This window comes from Culex pipiens, chromosome 2, assembly GCF_016801865.2.
Source record: "Culex pipiens pallens isolate TS chromosome 2, TS_CPP_V2, whole genome shotgun sequence".
Classification (NCBI taxonomy): domain Eukaryota; kingdom Metazoa; phylum Arthropoda; class Insecta; order Diptera; family Culicidae; genus Culex; species Culex pipiens.
Window position 1 is genome coordinate 142,293,690 of NC_068938.1, and position 18,743 is coordinate 142,312,432.

Sequence of the window (18,743 nt, forward strand, 5' to 3'; positions counted from 1 at the left end):
CGGTTGTTGCCTTCTTGAAGCCACTGAAGGAACTTTCGATCTAAATCAAATGTGTTTCAAAATTTATATAATGTTGTGCTACAATCACTGACGTCCTAGTTGGCAATCATTGATTAATGACGATTTCCATAACTTTGCAAGGATAATCGTTACCAAAAGGAATCAGCATGTGTAGGGCACTATTCTAAACAACTTGTAGAAGGAATTTCGTCAAAATATTGATAGGGACGCAAAATTTATATTATTGAACGAAAAATCATGGCAATGATGGAATTCTTCACGTTAAATGATTTTATAATTCCTGGAAATTAAGGTTACGTTTATGCCTATTTTAACACGTTCCGTAACTGGTTTAAATGTGGTTAAAAAGAGTAAATTATGTCAAAATTTTCATCAAACATTTATTGAAATTTTATTAAAATTGGGTACTAAAGCCCTACGTCAATTTTTATGTACAACGGTAAAAAACACGATCAAAAACCATTTCAAATCCCTTTTTTCAATTTTAATGCAAAAAAAATGTCAAGACAACATTTTTTCGATGGATCAACTATGGTTCCCATGAAACGAGGTGTCAAGTAGGAACTTTTCTGTCAAGAAGGACCGCGAGGTTAAATTTTCCAAATTGATTTAAAAATCCATTTTAAACTCTTTGTGGTCGTACAAAGGGTCATTGTACTCAGAAAAATAAGCTTTATCGCTGTAAACAACAATATCAGCAATCTAAGCTTCATTTTAAGACCCAATTGGAGCAATAATTTTTGAAAAATCCTTAAGCAAAATTTTTAAAATAAAGATTGCACAAAATTTAAATAAAAATACACACTTTTACAAAGTTTGTGTCATCCCTTCTGAAATATATTTAAAAAATTAATTTAAAAAAATCAATTTAAATACAACTTTAAAAATAACATTATATTGGTGAAATCACGATTTCAACAATCGTGATTTCACCAATATATGAAAGATTTTATGATTTTTATAAAAAAAATCCAATTGATTGGAGGCTTTTTTGTACAAAACTGTTTATTTTTTTTTGTTTTCTAATATTTTGTTTTTAGTTTTTATTGATTTAAATTTAAAAATATTTTTTTTCTCATATGGCCCGCAAGCTCATGTGAGCTTCAAATTTGGCCCGCCATTCAAAAACTTTGAGCACCCCTGTTTTATATGTTTAAAGGGACCAAAAACGATTTTGCGATAGGACAGTGCACAATCTGGAACAAGAGTTAATAATATGCCTATATTAAACAATTAAAATATTTTGAAAATATCGAACATGTCGTCATTTGAATGTAAATATTTATTCAAAATTTGGGATTTTCGGCCACTTTGACTTCTTGAATTTAAAAACTTCAAATCACTTTAGAGTAGTTTAGTAGCCATGCTTAAAAGCTCAACAATAAAAAAAATTAGATAACGAAAAACATTTGTTTTTGTTATTTAATTATCCGAAAAGATTGAGCTTACGGCCATCGCCTTGTAAGCGGTGGTGGTTGCGATTCCTGGCTGGCTTGGCAAAGTGAGATCCCTTCAAAGAGTTAATTTGCTCAATGGGAATTCTGACAAGTAGGGGATGGGCTTACTAGATTTCCAATCCAGAGGTTGTAAGTCCGATTCTCGTACAAGGAAAATGAAGTAAAAAAATGGAATCGAATCCTTAACCTGCCAAACAGATAAGGGTTTCCCTCTTGTTTTTTGTTATTTAGAAATCACAAGAGACAAAAAGTTTTTTTTGTCAATTTGCATTTTCGCCAACTTTTTGTAAACAAAGTCCTCAACCACTCACTGCAATTGCCTGTTGAAAGTCCTTTCTTGACCCCCCTCAAAAGAGCTCCCCGTTTGGTCGAGAGAACCCCACTCAAGCTCCCCTTTCTCTCTCTCTGTCTCTTTCGAATCTCCCCATGTGAAGATTACTCTTCTTTTTTCTCTCTCGCGAGTAGGTCGCGCGACTCCAAAACAACACACACCGCAACCGCACAACCACAGCTGCATTTTCGCACGTATCAAAAAATCTTCTCGCGCGAGACGTGAACGCGCGTCGTCGCCGCCGCTGCCGCCGCGCAAAACAGTTTGTAATGTACTCTTTATCCGTTCGGTCGTGTCCGGTGTGTCTCCGCACCTTAGGAAAAAAAACTTTTATTATTTTGTTCTGAAAGTCTGCAGCAAAATTCAAACACCCAAATGAAACTTGAATATTTTGCACCATTGAAGAAAGGAAGAGAAGCCGTTTGTAGAAAAGCAGTCTCCGTTTTTCCCTGAGTGCATTTTACACCGTTCATTGTGTACTTTTTTGTGCGCTGAAGAGAGATTTTCCTCCCGTCATCGTCGAGTTTTCCCGTTTTTCTCTGTTTTTCCACACCGTGGTGTGATGCACACAAAGCGTTTTCCACGCCACACCAGTAAAAGAAGAAAAAAAGTGATGTAAAAAAAACAAAATTGACGACGAGTTTTTTCCTTCATTTTCCTGCAAGAAAAAGAAAAGAGGCAGTCTCGAGGAAAAGCGATTTTCTTTTGTTCACCGTGAGCGATATTCCTTTATTACTTTTTGAGGCCATTGGAGGACACACAGCTGAGGAGCAGGAAAAAAATCGAGCCAGAATACAAAAAAAGTTGAGAGTGTGATTCAGCGAGAAAAAAGACCTTCTAACAATCAACAAGAGTGCGAGAGAAAAAATGTCCCAGAAAGCTTCAGGAATAACGCGGAAAATGGATTTGGCACGAAATCAGTACTAAAAATGCGAAATCGCAGCTCTGTATGCATTTGTAGAGCGGACTAAGGGCTAATAAGCACTTTAACACGACGTGAACTTCTTTTTGGAGCCCTTGAAAATGCATCGTTAGTAAGGAGGAAAATCCCCTTGTATGTGTGCCACAAACTTTTGCTCACTGTTTGAAGAAAAGGAAAACCCATTTTCCGACATGGATTAAATTCGCTGTTTTCGAGGTGCATCTCTGTGTGATTTATCGGTTCGGTTGCTCAAAGGTGGAAAAATCAGAAAAATGTAAACAGTTACGAAAAGAACTTCAGTTGAACACCTTTTTTGTTCAGTTTTTGACGCGTTTCGATCATCAAAAGTAAAACAAGGAGACACACGGTTCGGACAAAGTTTTTGTGTTCAGTTTTTAAGTGTGAACAATTTTTGAAGTGAAGACAAAAATTAACCACTTTCGGATACTCAAAGAAACACATTTTGTAAATATAACCTACTCAAAAAAATATCAAGCAAAAATAATCGCTAAGTGTTTGTAACCAACTGTCAAAACTAGTAAACTTTGGCGTCAAATATTATCAGTGTAACTCGTAACGTTTGGAAACACTAACCAAAATATCTAGATTTAGAGGAAAAAAAATAAAAATTAAAAAAAAATCGCAGCATCAACATAATCAACACACATCTCAAAACCCCCAGACAGACCGGCAAAAGTGTACGTGTGTGTGTGTCCAACGTTTATGTACAAAACAATTTCTCGTCTGTATTAGAAGTGACGACGACGACGACGCGTGTCTGTGTCGTGTGTTGATGCTGTTGTTATTGTTGGTTTCGTTGAAATCTCCCGCGCGCGCGGTGTGAAGAAGAACAACGACGACGGCGAAGGCTCTCTGGACAGAATATCGATTTTCTGTTCGCTTGCATGGTTTGAACTTTGCCAAGACGACGACGAAACAGCTGATGAATTAGGCAGGCCAAGTGCGTAGTCAAGTGCAGCAAGGTGAGATGATGGAATGTTTGTGCATGAAATGAGGATGTGAATTTTCAAATTATTTATGTGAACAAAAACCGTGTGATTCTTTTATGAATTTAGAGAATTAAATCTTAGAAGAACTATTTCAAAGTAATTGATAAAAAAATTTATATATGTCAAACAAATTTCAAATTCTCTAAAGTTTAGTTACAGTTCGTGTATCTGCTAAAATAAAGCTCTACAGTAGGGGAAAGTGAGGAGACTTGATCCCCGGATGCACTTGATCCCATGCCTGTATCTTGTCAGCATGTGGGTAAAAAAATAGCTATGTTCTAGAAAGTTGTGAAAACAAAAAAAAATTAAAAATTGTTTGGATTGAGTTACACACATTTTCCTAAAAAGTGCTACAAAAAACCTCCAAGAGATCTTTTTTCCTTGTTTTGATATGTATAGAAATCCATAAAAAATATTCAAAAAAATATGTTTATACATGAATTGTTTGATAAACTTTTCAACTACAAAACCCTTACGCATTCGACGTCAAATTTTCCGTCATACTATTTTTACAATCAATTGCATAAAAAGTGCGTTTTGGGAGACTTGATTCCTCCATTTTTACAGTCACTGGAATCAGCCTCAAGCTTAATGAATTAATTTGGTTTTTCGTACATGGTTTTCTTTAGTATAGTTGTAGATGACTTAGTTGTAGATGACTTTGAAAACGAATATTTTAAGTATTTAAATATTTTACATTCAAGCTTATTATATTTTTAACACAAACGTACAGGTTTTCAAGAAGCCCCTTCAATCAAGAAGAATCAGAATCAAGAAATTGCTGTAAGGGACCATTCATAAACCACGTGCACACCTAAGGAGGGGGAGGGGTCTGAGATTTCAAAAAAGTTTCCACGTGGTTTATGGATGGACCCTAACTTATAGAAAATCAAAAGTTTTGATGAATAAGAAACATTTTGCTTAAGAGCGAGTTTTTCACCGATGTGAAACAGGTCATATCGAGGTGCTCCGATTTGGATGAAACTTTCAGGGTTTGTTTGTCTATACATGAGATGAACTCATGCCAAATATGAGCCCTCTACGACAAAGGGAAGTGGGGTAAAACGGGCATTGAAGTTTGAGGTCCAAAAAACATGAAAAATCTTAAAATTGCTCGCATTTCCGTAAAACTTCATCTTAGATGCATCTCTTAGATGCATTCGAATGGTCTTTTGAAGCCCTTCAAAATGTGCTATAGACATCCAGGATTGGTTTGACTTTTTCTCATAGCTTTTGCAAATTACTGTTAAAAATTGATTTTTTTAAAACCTTAATAACTTTTTGCAACAGCCTCCAACACCCATACTCCCATAGGTCAAAAGTTAGGAAATTTTATTGACTATAAGCCTACAGTATTAACTTTTTGGCCAATCGCAGTTTTTCTCATAGTTTTACGATTTTTCTATAACAAACATTTTACAACGTTGGTTTTTGCCCTGTAGGCTTCCATAGCGGCACATTTTGGTCTCAATGTTAACATATTCGGAATCCTCAGAAAATTTTACAATAGATTGAGGTGTTGGAATTTTGAATTTGATTGGAAAAAATGCCATTTAGAATTAATTAAAATATTATTGAGCATTTTGTCGGATTATGAGTAAAACAGGTTTTCGCCTACTTGATACAGCATTTGACGTATTAAACACAGGGTATGAAAAATCTAACTTTTTTCATAAATGTTTTATTTGATTATTTTCTTAATCAAATTCATAACTCCAACATCTCAATCTAATGTAAAATTTCCTGAGGATTCCGAATATGTCAACATTGAGACCAAAAAGTGCCGCTATGGAAGTCTACAGGGCAAAAACCAACGTTGTAGCAAGTTTCTATCAAAAGTTTTGCAAAATTTGTTGTTTAAATAGTGAAAATGAGCAAATTGGACGAAACTAGGAGCGAGGACATGCCAAACATACTAGAATTTCTACACCCAACCGGCGGACGCACGATTGTGATGCACGGCGGCATGAAAGTATATCAGAATCTGCTTGAAATCTGTCCTCATGCATTTTTTGCGATATAAAGGAGAAAATTGTGACGTCAGAAATGAACTCAAATCACTCAAAGTTCATTTTGTGAGTGACTTTAACATTTTGGCCTAGTTTGACAGCTACCTCGTTCCCAGGTTTTCTGTGGGTGAGAAAAGGAGGCGAATACTTTATGAAAACCATACCTGTCAAAATTCCTAGCCTCAAAATTTTGTCGCGAGTTGCTTTTCTCCTCTATAGGGGTATGACATTTTTGCCCGTTACCGACAATTATCGACATTACCGACAGCTTTTTGGTTGTATTTCACAAAAAAAAACTCTAAACAGAACGAGGGTCGAACCACCAACTTCTTGGTTATAGATCCGACACGCTACCACCGCGCCATGGACGCTTGATGAAATGTGAGTGAAAGAGCACCAACATATGCTTCTCTTTGGAGTGTTGCTCGGGGACGGGCCAGCATTATATGTGTTGGTGAGAACTGCAGATCGCTGAAATGTTTACACGCGGGCAAAAATGAGCTATGAGCTTACTGCAAAAAATGTTATAAAATGTGACATTTTCTGCAGCAAATCCACTGTTGCAGATTATGAGATATATTTTTCCTTTGGGTGTAGGTAATCTCGAAAACACAAAACTTTAAAATTCGATATCTCTGGAACGAAACATATTCATTTTTGTCGATAAGTGATTCTTATGTAAAATTGGCCGGGGAACACGATGGTGAGGTCAAATTAAAAAAAATAAGTTGGGGTGTTTTGAGATATGGCCGTTTAAAGTTTTCAATTGCGCCCCGAAATGGATATCAGTTTGCCAATAAGGTTTTGCATTTGGTCTGTGGGGTGAGATTGGGTCGTACAAAAATGCTGAAATTTGTATGACCTAATCTCACTCCCCAGACCCAATGTCACCCCTGATGACGGTATGTGAATATCCAATTTCTAAGTCTTTGTTTTCTTTGGTTAAGGCCGATGCAAATATTTAAAAATGTTTGGGGGGGCAAAAAAATAAAAAAATATAAAAATTTAAATAACAAGCCATAGTCTTCACATTTAAATGTAAAAAGTGTTTTAAAATGCATTTTACACTAGTTCAGTTGTTTTGCAATCATTAGTTTTCAAAAAATCTAAGATCTGACAAAAACAAAAATTGTATCGAAAAAAAGATTTTGCATCGAAAATTTTCAAAAAATCTTAAGATTTTTTAATAAACCCAAACATGCTAAAAATGATTTTAAACGCAGGAGAATGTATTTTAATTTGATTTCAGTTGGTTGCACTTGAATTTTCATTGAAATTTTGAAGTTTATTGTAAAAAATTTTTTTTGCCCCCTGATTTTTCGGACCAAAAAATAAAAATATTTGTACCAGCCTAATTTGAAAAAAACATCGGATATCCAAATCTAACTAAATCTTGTAATATCAAACTTTCTTTCAAAAGAATTGAAAACAATACCTAAAACTCACCGGTTCTCATCAATATTTCTCTGAATTTTTAATTTCAAAATTGTAAAAATAACGCAGTACGTTGTGATTTTTTGGCTGTTAGAAATTTAAGAATGGGGGCAAAAAATCTAAATTTTCCAATTTTCGCCTGATTTTAGACATTTTGAAACGCAATGTGTCATAAAATCGAACCTTTTATGTTGCAAAATAGCGTTAAATTTATGATAATATTTTTTTCGTTAACATTAGGTTTTGTGCCAAACTGTGGTTTTTAAAGACTTTGTTCAATTTAAAATGCATAAATAATATCTGTACAATGTTTTGAATGATTGGCAATCGATTTAAAGGTAGGTATTTTGAATGATAATCCCAATTGTTTTTTTGATAAATTTTCAATTCTATGAAATTTGTGTCAGATCGAAATGTTGTTTTCATTTGTTTATTGCAATAAAAATACGGTATGGTCATAAATAAATAAATCAAACTTCAACTTAAAAGAGTCTAATCACTCATATTTGTAATTTTTACCTTATGTTATTCTTAATAAAGAAAAGAGCACGGATGGTTGTATCCAACAGTATTTAAAATCTATTAAATGAACTTGAATAAAATCTTCAGATCGACAAAAAACACATAACTTACATGAACTAGAATCCGTCAAATAACTCACGCTCCACTAGCTAGAAAAAAGGATCGAAAGTCTTCCCCAGCCTTCCAAGAAGGCTCAGAAAGAGGCCTCAGTAGACACATTTCACTTTCTCCATCTGATGGTGGGCCACTCATGGGTGTTGGCAGACGCTACGCTTGACCTTTCTCGGAATTTATTGATCTAGACCCATTTTATGAAGAACATGAACGTGATTCGTGTTATTAGATGGTCTGCTCACAATATAACAAATATTTGCTCAACATGTAAAAAAAATGCAAATTTAAATAACAAAGAAATTTATTCCATGATAATCAAATACTGAGAGTGAGAGTCAAAACATCTGTTACCGAGCAGTCCCGGGAGCGCACTTCTAAATCTAGTCTTGAAATTGTAATAAAAAGCTAGTAAAGGGAAGCTTCTACAGCGTCGTCCAATAAACTGTGCAAATAAAGTTAATCAAGTGCACTGATATGGTTGTGGTGAAGCAGTTTTGTACGTACAGTTTGTACAGTTGTGTCACTACAATGCAAAATGTTCAGATTTTTTATGAAGATTGTTTACAAGAAATGTTCGAGTACATATTTTTTAAACAAATAAAACAGGGATTGGGTTTCAAATATCCAAGAAACGCTTAAATTTTCGTTGTAATACTTAAAAGTTTGAAAAAATCACGCCCCTGAGGCCAGTGTGAAATCCAATCCGAAGCATGCCCTCCTCTCCAATATGTCCAACTGCAATTGACCAACTTTCCCCCACACGCACCCTCAAATCAATTTCTTTATCTTGTCGCCAGGGTCCGATCACCTGCGGCGGTGTTCAAAGTTATCGCCGCGAATCTTCCGCGAAAGTTCGCCGGTCCGGTTTTGGCTCGAGCACTCTAATATTGGTCCCCTCGGGTACGCAATGACCACGACCTGGGGGGACAAATTTGCCTGGACCCAGCCGAGGGTCTTCTGGAACGACTGCGCGTTTCCACCCATCGCCGGTTCGTTTTCCACCGATTATCAGTTGCGAAAAGGGGACTTTCTGTGGCAAATAAATCAACCCCAGACCCCGGGACCAGCGGCGAAACCACGAGTTAGCCGACCGCGTGCCGTGCTCTAATAGTGCAACGCCATGCTGGGCGAAAAATTGTCATTTATTTCCAGTTCCTTTTCCATGAATGAAACCATGAATGAATCGAGTGACAACACAAGTGTGCGATTTGCAATGGTTCTTTTTTTTCTCCAACTATGTCCAACTTGTGTATATGAATCGGTTGTACGTGTCCGTAGTACGTTTTCGAATAAATCAAAAGTTTCACCTCATTCTTTGGAGCGTTTGAAACTTGGCACTTTTAAACATTGTAAACCAAATAATCTGAAAAAAAAATGCAATCCAAAATAAAATGAGACGCAGAAAATGTACGTTATCATCACGTAAATGAGAAAATTATTGCTGCCAGTAATACTGTGTCGAAAACCCTTAAATTATGCTTTCGGCAAATATCAATTAGGGGCACGCACAGTTCGGAGAGATATCGCATTGCAAGGAGGAATGTGAAAGGACATGTTAGGAACTGCAACTTTGTTTCGTTGAAAAAGGGTATTAAATTCATATTAGAGATAGAGATAAGGATGAACTGGAATCAAAGCAACTGATTTTATTTTTTATTTTTTAAGGAAATAATAATGTAAAAGAAAAAAGTGTAAATATATGATAATTCCGAAAACAGAAAAATGGAACACAGAACTGAAGATTTATATCAAATAAATCTTCTGCTTCCTCTAAACAAGTTCTTCATTAAAAAAATCTTTTTAAAATACCTAAAAAAAATAACGAAATTTGCGGTGCAATAAGCTGAAAACATTTAAAAATGCATTCCCCTGCGTTGATAAACATTTTCAACATGTTTAAGTTCGTTTAAAAATATATTGAATTATAGTAAATTTTCTATGTACAGCACTACAAAAAGTTTTTTCGCATTTTTCTAAATTAATTATTGAAAACCTACAATACTAGTGTATAATGCATTTTCCAACATTTTTTTATCAAAATGTTTAAATTGTGACTTTAAATTTTAATATTTATATATTTTTCATTTTATGCCGTCCTTATATTTTGCATTTTGAACTAAGATTAACATTTCAAAAGGGCCAAACATTAAATATTACGTCCTTTTGAAATGTTAGTTTTGATACACCCTTAAAAAATGTTTGTTTTTATTAAAAAAATTTGAAAATATTGTTTTCGAAAATATCGGAAAATTTCACGAATGTTTTACTTTTCAACATTTAAAATTGGACCATTAGTTGCTGACACATCGGTATTGAAAACTGGAGAGTTGTTTGGGTTAGACTTAAAAAACTTCAACTTTTCTATTACTTTTTCTTTAAGCCACTTTATCTCAGCAACCAGAGGTCCAATTTTTAATGTCTCTTTGACAATTTAATAGCAAATTTTCTGAACTGGAATAGAATACTATTTTTGAAAAAAAATAGGAAAACTGCAAATATTTCACTGAAATCAAACTTTCGGTGACTAGGGGAAATTCTCGTATGTTTGGCAGGTTAAGCACTTCCCGGGCAGACGGTAATAACAAAATTCATGTCATTTCAATAACAGATTTTGTTAAAATAACAGAAACTGTTATTGAATATTCTTGCAAATAAAATTTGGAAGACAAAATAATAACAGTTTCTGTTATTTTAACAAAGAATGTTATTGGGATGATATTCAATTTGAAATGCGGAATAAGATAATAATAACAATTTATGTTATGTTTTTCTATTTAATTCCATAATAACAGAAACTGTTATTGGTTTGATATTCCATTGGAAATGTGAAATAAGATGATAATAACAGCTTAAGTTATGTTTTTCCATTTTATTCCATAATAACAGAAACTGTTATTGGTTTGATATTCCAATATATCCTTTTCGTTTTTTTGTAACATCATAAATACTGAGTTTGTTAAATTACGAAAATAAAGTTTACGGCTCAGTTATGTTTTTTTTGGGTTTCAAATGTGAAAGTCATTTACTGCACAGGGACTGACAAGAGATCTTGACCCTCGTGTTTCATTAGAATATGGCCAATTGCTATTCATAATGAAACGATTATTTTGTCATTTTCTATATTCCATGTAAATTTTTAAATTAGTTTGGTTTAAAAGTGCGAACCTAAGAATAAAAGATAAAATAGGAAATTAAATATGAGCAATTTCTTACATGTAACACATGTCGACGTCAGAATACTAGTACGATCTCTTTTAAGGGGCCATCCATAAACCACGTAAGCACTTTTTTGAAATCGCAGACCCCCCCTCGTGGAAACTTTCCATACAACACAAATCTTTTTGTATGAAGCCTGGAGCCTGGACAACCGTTGAACCTCTACCCCTAGGTATCCACGTGGTTTATGGATGGTCCATACCTCCCAGCAGCCGTTGCGTTTGAATTTTGTTCTGGCGCAAGGTTTCTTTGAAGTTGAATCAATTCTAAAAAACACTCCATTAGTTTTCTTCAAGAGAAAAGTAAAAAACCATTTGTTTGATTTAACAATGTATTCCATAAATTTAGTGTGTGTAAGTGTATGTGTGTGTGTGTTCGTGTCCTTCACAAATTCGATCCTTACGCCCGCGTTGACGCGGCTGTTCAGTTGTCTCTTCTCCTGCTGCTTCTCCTCATCCTTGACCGTGAGCGTGTTGACCTTGCGCTCTATTCGCCGCTCCACGCGGTACTCCTTCAGCAGTTTCTTGCTCCTCGGGCGATTCGTCTTTTGGCCGGATCGACAACACGCTCAGCGTGGAGATTACACTGCCGTTGCACCGGCCGATGGGACCGGGCGACTTGACCCTGACGGTCGCACCGAGCACGTTCATCGGCAGGCCAGTTTTCGGGTTGATGCTACGCCACTTCGTACAGAGCTCGTTCCTCCAGATCACGCTACTACTCATCGAGTATTCCGTGAAGCATGACTTGGTCTCCTCCTGGTCAAGCGCCAGCGGTCTAAATCTGTCCCGCTCCTCGTCTTCGTCGGACATTCCGGCCTCATTCGAGTCTACTCCCTAGTCCTCCTCCCCTTCACCGAAGTAATCGTCCTCTTCCTTCCCTCCCATGGCCAGTTCAATAAAATTATCTTCCAACGCATTATCCGGGTTCTCGAAGTCAAAATCCTCGTCCGGATCCCAATCCGGTCACAGCCCAGGCCCCATGTGTGCCTTTTTCTTCATCAACCCCTCCACCTTCGACGCAAACATCGAGCTGGGCAGCTTGGTGCTGACCTTCTCCGCCCGGCCGTCTTCGCCGGCTGCACAGGTTCCCAGTAGACTTCGTTCCTTTCGGATTCCAGATGCTGCAGGTAGTTGTAATCTTCGTCAAAATACACCCCAAACTTGGCCTGCTCCTGTTTGCGCTTTTCTAGCTCGACCTTGCTGGCGGAAGTATACGCTCGAGACGGGGCACGCGGATCGTTCTGTACTTTTGATTCGCCAACAGTCAATCCATCCGGAACCCCTCCGGCACGGGCCGGGCACCATTACCTAGTGGCTCACTTCTGGCATCTGCAGCAGCTTTTGACACGAATTATCCCAGACAGCAGCCAAGATAGCAACATTTCACCAAACACTGACGAGTTTCTCAAAAAATTCAAGCACAAACACGGAACGGTCTGCTGGGATTGTTTTGATCTTTTTTTTTTTCTTGACGTTTTCGCTGTCATGCAATTAGGCATTTTTTTTTACAGATTTCTTAAACATTTCCTACAGATATTATATAATGGGCAAATCATTTACCCAATTTTGAGTAATTGATGATAAACTCAGTTTTAGATAATGGTGAATAAAATTCCAGAGTTTTTTTTTTTTGAATAGGTCCTATAAACATATGAAACATAATAGTTTATTGGACCTTTTTAAAAAAAGCTATTGTGTTGCATATGTTTATAGGACTTGATAAAAAAAATTCTAGAAATCTATAATATAAATGTAAAATTGAATAATAAATGTTGTAAGCTAGATTATTAAATAAGGATTGCGAAAGTCTGATAAGTTTTTTTGACGAAGAACTTCGTCTTAGGGCTCTATACAGGGTAGCAATCCAAAATTTCGCGAAGCGAAATGAAACGCTTTGGTTTCACCTTCCCCTCTCGGCAAATTTCCCCTCTTCTTAGCGCACGCTGGTTGGTTGAACAAACGTTTCCCAATCAGTCAATCGAGAGACGTGAGATTGATGTATCTAAAATCACCCCCACTCTACCTCATAATTTTCGGATCGTCGACGGGGCAACAAAACTAAACCTAAACCAACAAAACTCGGCTCGGTCGGTCCCGAAAATTCATTCTGTTGCTGGACGTCGACGAGTCAACATCAGGAGCAGATGGCCTGGAGGCCCGGTAGCAGACGGCTTGGAGGCCCGGGAGCGGATGGCTTGGAGACCCTAGAGCAGATGGCCTGGAGGCATGGACACGCCAAGACATGCCAGCCGGCATGAGCGGGAGTTGATTATTGGAACTGGCAACCACCTGGAGTGGCCGGAGGCCCCGGAGATGTTCCGATAAGGGGACATTTGGTGGAACCATAAGAGTTTTGCAATATGGGTATCAAACTTTAGGGATTTTGATACTGGACATGGAATTTGACATGTTGGCAGTAGTGGCCACCACCTGAAGTGGCCGGAGGCCCCGGGGATGTTCCGATAAGGGGACATTTGCGGAACCATAAGAATTGGGGCAATATGGGTATCAAACTTTAGGGATTTTGATACTGGACATGAAATTTGACATTTTGGCAGTAGTGGCCACCACCTGGAGTGGCCGGAGGCCCCGGGGTTGTTCCGATAAGGGGACATTTGCGGAACCATAAGAGTTGGGGCAATATGGGTATCAAACTTTAGGGATTTTGATACTGGACATGAAATTTGACATTTTGGCAGTAGTGGCCACCACCTAGAGTGGCCGGAGGCCCCGGGGATGTTCCGATAAGGGGACATTTGCGGAACCATAAGAGTTGGGGCAATATGGGTATCAAACTTTAGGGATTTTGATAATGGACATGAAATTTGACATTTTGGCAGTAGTGGCCACCACCTGGAGTGGCCGGAGGCCCCGGGGATGTTCCGATAAGGGGACATTTGGTGGAACCATAAGAGTTGGGGCAATGTGGGTATCAAACTTTAGGGATTTTGATACTGGACATGAAATTTGACATTTTGGCAGTAGTGGCCACCACCTAGAGTGGCCGGAGGCCCCGGGGATGTTCCGATAAGGGGACATTTGCGGAACCATAAGAGTTGGGGCAATATGGGTATCAAACTTTAGGGATTTTGATACTGGACATGAAATTTGACATTTTGGCAGTAATGGCCACCACCTGAAGTGGCCGGTGGCCCCAGGGATGTTCCGATAAGGGGACATTTGGTGGAACCATAAGAGTTGGGGCAATATGGGTATCAAACTTTAGGGATTTTGATAATGGACATGAAATTTGACATTTTGGCAGTAGTGGCCACCACCTAGAGTGGCCGGAGGCCCCGGGGATGTTCCGATAAGGGGACATTTGCGGAACCATAAGAGTTGGGGCAATATGGGTATCAAACTTTAGGGATTTTGATACTGGACATGAAATTTGACATTTTGGCAGTAATGGCCACCACCTGAAGTGGCCGGTGGCCCCAGGGATGTTCCGATAAGGGGACATTTGCGGAACCATAAGAGTTGGGGCAATATGGGTATCAAACTTTAGGGATTTTGATACTGGACATGAAATTTGACATTTTGGCAGTAATGGCCACCACCTGGAGTGGCCGGAGGCCCCGGGGATGTTCCGATAAGGGGACATTTGGCGGAACCATAAGAGTTGGGGCAATATGGGTATCAAACTTTAGGGATTTTGATACTGGACATGAAATTTGACATTTTGGCAGTAGTGGCCACCACCTGAAGTGGCCGGAGGCCCCGGGTATGTTCCGATAAGGGGACATTTGGCGGAACCATAAGAGTTGGGGCAATATGGGTATCAAACTTTAGGGATTTTGATACTGGACATGAAATTTGACATTTTGGCAGTAGTGGCCACCACCTGGAGTGGCCGGAGGCCCCGGGGATGTTCCGATAAGGGGACATTTGGCGGAACCATAAGAGTTGGGGCAATGTGGGTATCAAACTTTAGGGATTTTGATACTGGACATGAAATTTGACATTTTGGCAGTAATGGCCACCACCTGGAGTGGCCGGAGGCCCCGGGGGATGTTCCAATAAGGGGACATTTGCGGAACCATAAGAGTTGGGGCAATATGGGTATCAAACTTTAGGGATTTTGATACTGGACATAAAATTTGACATTTTCACAGTAATGGCCACCAGCTGAAGTGGCCGGAGGCCCCGGGGATGTTCCGATAAGGGGACATTTGGCGGAACCATAAGAGTTGGGGCAATATGGGTATCAAACTTTAGGGATTTTGATACTGGACATGAAATTTGACATTTTGGCAGTAATGGCCACCACCTGGAGTGGCCGGAGGCCCCGGGGGATGTTCCAATAAGGGAACATTTGCGGAACCATAAGAGTTGGGGCAATATGGGTATCAAACTTTAGGGATTTTGATACTGGACATGACATTTGACATTTTGTGGGTTTGTGTGTTGTGTCTTTAACACATGGTTCAGAATGACTCTCTGTAATACATTTTATTGCTTGCAAAATATTTTTTGAAAATTGTTCAATGCCGAAAATTTAACAGAGAATTGATGAAATGATTTCATATAAACTGGCTCGAAAATTTTGCTATTATGATTAGCTGAAGAAGCGTTTGAAAGTTTTAATTGATATCAAACGTCAAAATACCACGAGACCATCTTTAAGCAAAAATAAATAGATCTTACGAAATAACTATTTTGACGTAGACTTACGTCTTTGTCGAAGGTACTGGGGTGCCATTTCAAAAAACCCGGGCCGAAGGCCCTGGATTACTGCGTCATCCGTCAAACGCTTATATCTTCCTTCCCTCTAATCGAATCGACACGATTTATGCGCCATTCGATTCGAAAATTATTCAGCAATTTGCTATAAAACTTTCATTGTTGGCAAAATAGTTTAACTATTGAAACAATTGAATGTTTTAAAATGTTTTCAAAATGCAGAGGGGTAATTCTCCGCCAACTCACACAGCAGTTGCCCCGACCCCTCTTCGATTTGCGTGAAACTTTGTCCTAAGGGGTAACTTTTGTCCCTGATCACGAATCCGAGGTCCGTTTTTTGATATCTCGTGACGGAGGGGCGGTACGACCCCTTCCATTTTTGCACATGCGAAAAAAGAGGTGTTTTTCAATAATTTGCAGCCTGAAACGGTGATGAGATAGAAATTTGGTGTCAAAGGGACTTTTATGTAAAATTAGACGCCCGATTTGATGGCGTAATCAGAATTCCGAAAAAACGTATTTTTCATCGAAAAAAACACTAAAAAAGTTTTAAAAATTCTCCCATTTTCCGTTACTCGACTGTAAAAATTTTTGGAACATGTCATTTTATGGGAAATTTAATGTACTTTTCGAATCTACATTGTCCCAGAAGGGTCATTTTTTCATTTAGAACAAAATTTTTCATTTTAAAATTTCGTGTTTTTTCTAACTTTGCAGGGTTATTTTTTAGAGTGTAACAATGTTCTACAAAGTTGTAGAGCAGACAATTACAAAAATTTTGATATATATACATAAGGGGTTTGCTTATAAACATCACAAGTTATCACGATTTTACGAAAAAAAGTTTTAAAAAAGTTGGTCGTCATCGATCATGGCCGTTCATGGTCACCCGCGACAGACACGGACGACGAAACAAAGAGAAACGCAAAAAGTAACTTTTTCAAAACTTTTTTTCGTAAAATCGCGATAACTTGTGATGTTTATAAGCAAACCCCTAATGTCTATATATCAAAATTTTTGTAATTGTCTGCTCTACTACTTTGTAGAACATTGTTACACTCTAAAAAATAACCCTGCAAAGTTAGAAAAAACACGAAATTTTAAAATGAAAAATTTTGTTCTAAATGAAAAAATGACCCTTCTGGGACAATGTAGATTCGAAAAGTACATTAAATTTCCCATAAAATGACATGTTCCAAAATTTTTTACAGTCGAGTAACGGAAAATGGGAGAATTTTTAAAACTTTTTTATTGTTTTTTTCGATGAAAAATACGTTTTTTCGGAATTCTGAGTACGTCATCAAATCGGGCGTCTAATTTTACATAAAAGTCCCTTTGATGCCAAATTTCTATCTCATCACCGTTTCAGGCTGCAAATTATTGAAAAACACCTCTTTTTTCGCATGTTCAAAAATGGAAGGGGTCGTACCGCCCCTCCGTCACGAGATATCAAAAAACGGACCTCGGATTCGTGATCAGGGACAAAAGTTACCCCTTAGGACAAAGTTTCACGCAAATCGAAGAGGGGTCGGGGCAACTTTTCCCGATTTCGTGTGAGTTGGTAGAGAATTACCCAGAGATTTTGCAAGCAAAATGAGCGCTTCCCACTCACGGACGGGAATGTCAAGTACCTATTTTGAGGGGAAAATCATCCGAGCAACGCGACCGAGTGTCGGTCGCGAAAAAGGAGGGGAAGTAGCCGGCCGAAAGGCTATATAAGAACGCGCGCCAGAGCCCATTCTATCATTCACGTCTCAGACGTCGGACCGGCAGCAGCAGCAGGAAAGCTCAGCCCAGAGCAGCAGCAGCAGGAGAGAGACCAGAGCAGCAGCAGCAGGAGAGAGAGGGACCAGAACTGGAAAAGAAGCGCGCATCGCCTTCTCGTCGTCACCGTCAGCTAGCTGCCTCTCGATGGCCGGACCGTTTGGATCTTTCGTGGTTGCCGTGGTTCGGAGTTGCCCTAGGAGTTGCCTCACTCCCCGTCTCTCGTCCCACCCGGGACGAGGCATCAATGAGATGAGGCGCGCGCCTGCTGCCTTCCTCTGAAGAGCCTCTCGTGGGTCAAGCCGTGGTTGTGAAACAATCAAGACATCCAACTAGCTCGTCGCAGTCGCGGCGAGCGCTTCTGAAATTACGTCGTGTCCAATTCCAAACTGTTGAAAGAGTTGCCCTCATCCCTCGTTCCACCCGGGACAAGGCAGCGAGCTAATTTCAATTTAAATTTCATCGCCTTCTCGTCGTCACCGTCAGCCAGTTGCCTCTCGATGGCTGGACCGTTTGGATCTTTCGTGGTAGGGGGTGAGGATTTCCCAACTCTTCGGAGTTACCTCACCCCCCGTCCCTCGTCCCACCCAGGGCTGCCTTCTCGCCGAACAGTTGCCTCACGTGGGTCAAGCCGTGGTTGTGAAACAATCAGGTAGGGGATGAAGACTTGCCAACTCTTCGGAGTTGCCTCACTCCCCGTCTCTCGTCCCACCCGTGATGAGTCGGTGAAATGCCTTTCAGTAACTAGTGTTGGTCTTCGGGGGTGACGGATTGCACAGCTTTTTGAACCCCTCTCTCCCCCACATTATGGTACCAAACTTTCATTCGGTTCGCGAAAAAATCGTTTTTCGTTTTGACGTAGACTTACGTCTTTGTCGAAGGTACTGGGGTGTCATTCCAAAAAACCCGGGCCGAAGGCCCTGGATTACTGCGTCATCCGTCAAACGCTTATATCTTCCTTCCCTCTAATCGAATCGACACGATTTATGTGCCATTCGATTCGAAAATTATTCAGCAATTTGCTATAAAACTTTCATTGTTGGCAAAATAGTTTAACTATTGAAACAATTGAATGTTTTAAAATGTTTTCAAAATGCAGAGATTTTGCAAGCAAAATGAGCGCTTCCCACTCACGGACGGGAATGTCAAGTACCTATTTTGAGGGGAAAATCATCCGAGCAACGCGACCGAGTGTCGGTCGCGAAAAAGGAGGGGAAGTAGCGGGCCGAAATCATACATAAGAACGCGCGCCAGAGCC

General features: G+C 39.0%; 1 protein-coding gene and 1 pseudogene across 5 annotated transcripts in view; one reads left to right on the plus strand and one right to left on the minus strand.

Annotated features, from left to right (window-relative positions):
• Nucleotides 1-2,054: 2,054 nt before the first annotated feature.
• LOC120417976 (zinc finger protein 768-like) overlaps nt 2,055-18,743 on the plus strand; it is a 92,828-nt gene continuing 76,139 nt past the window's right edge. For 3 of the 5 annotated variants that reach the window (XM_052709113.1, XM_052709114.1, XM_039580214.2), the window contains exon 1: nt 2,058-3,714. The gene's annotated coding sequence lies outside the window, so the exon portion shown is untranslated. Of the gene's footprint in view, nt 3,715-18,743 lie in introns of all 5 variants that reach the window. The other 2 variants (XM_052709116.1, XM_052709115.1) reach the window with 2 other exon arrangements.
• Nucleotides 10,464-12,342, minus strand: LOC120417977 (protein LTV1 homolog; annotated as a pseudogene).